Source organism: Nicotiana sylvestris, chromosome 9 (genome assembly GCF_000393655.2).
Source record: "Nicotiana sylvestris chromosome 9, ASM39365v2, whole genome shotgun sequence".
In the NCBI taxonomy this organism is placed as follows: Eukaryota; Viridiplantae; Streptophyta; class Magnoliopsida; order Solanales; family Solanaceae; genus Nicotiana; species Nicotiana sylvestris.
This window is the reverse complement of record NC_091065.1, coordinates 65,002,024-65,003,352: the sequence shown is the minus strand read 5'-3', so window position 1 is coordinate 65,003,352 and position 1,329 is coordinate 65,002,024.

Here is a 1,329-nt window from a genome sequence, read left to right as displayed (position 1 = left end):
CACTGTGCCCGAGTGGCTTGAGAGATTTCTGACTGAGTGAGGCCGAGGGCCTGTGTTGTGAGGATATTATAGGATCGGGCTGCGCATCGCAGCATGTTGTTACTGATTCATGATTATAAGATTGAGGGCCTGATTTGTTACGCCACGAGGTGGCTTGTTATGAGGCCGAGGGCTAGTTTGATTATGCCACGAGATGGCTTGATATAGCGCTTGGGCTGTAGGAGCCCCTCCGAAGTCTCCACACCCCCAGTGAGCGCGGGTACCCAGTGTGAGATGTGATATTACCCGAAGGGCTGTTGTTGTTTCATGTTATTCCCCGAGGGGCTGATACGAGTGATTGTGAGATAGCCCGAGGGGCTGGTTCTATTGGTATTTTGCTCGAGGGGCTAATTTATGTTTCTATCCTTTTTCTCCCTGTTTTCGTCACTCGTTTGAATTTCTGAAAGATGTTTTAAAGAGGTTTTTACTGAACTAAGATGTTTTTACGAGCTTTTACTAAACTACTGCATTGTTCTAGATTTATACTATTTTATTGTAGCATTATGCTGTGTTTTACGTGTTTTCTTATCGCTTAGCTTCCTTTACTTTTATTACTTACTGAGTTGGCATACTCACATTACTCCCTGCACCCTGTATGCAGATCCAGGAGTCTCGGGTCACGCTAGCGAGTGTTGATTTGCTTTCTAGCAGGCTTGTTCGGAGTTAACTAGGTAGCTGCTCAGAGTTCGCAGCCCAATGCTTCTCCTTCCTATCTTTATTTCACCTTATACTAGCTTTGTATTAGACTATGTTGTCTTTTCATACTCTTAGACGGATTTTAGATGCTCATGACTGGTGACATCCCAAGGTCGGGTTGTGTTTGTTTCCGCATTATTCTATTCTACTATTTATTTTGGGATCTATAGCTTATTAATGACTTTAAATAACTTATTATAGCTGTTTACTTGGTTTTGGGGTTTGTGTCGGCTGGCCTAGTTTCACGATAGGCACCATCATGACCGGGTCCATTTTAGGGTCGTGACAAATTCCTGGTTGTGACTGGGCCAAATCTCGTGAATTTGTTCAGTTTATAGAGCGCCAAAAACTTCTATAGTTTCTGATGGGGCTAAATGAGTCATACAAACAGGCTTGGAGTCAGCTCTTGATGATGGTACCGGTACAATTAGTGAATAAGGCATATTCTATGCTAATGGAACGTGAAAATCAAAAGACTATGGCAAATGCTTATGCTAGTCTTGATGGTGGTGAAATGGCTGCCTTGTTGACAAATACGGTTGAAAATAAGCAAAAGCCAAAGAATAACTATAATCTCTATTGTGATTACTGCAA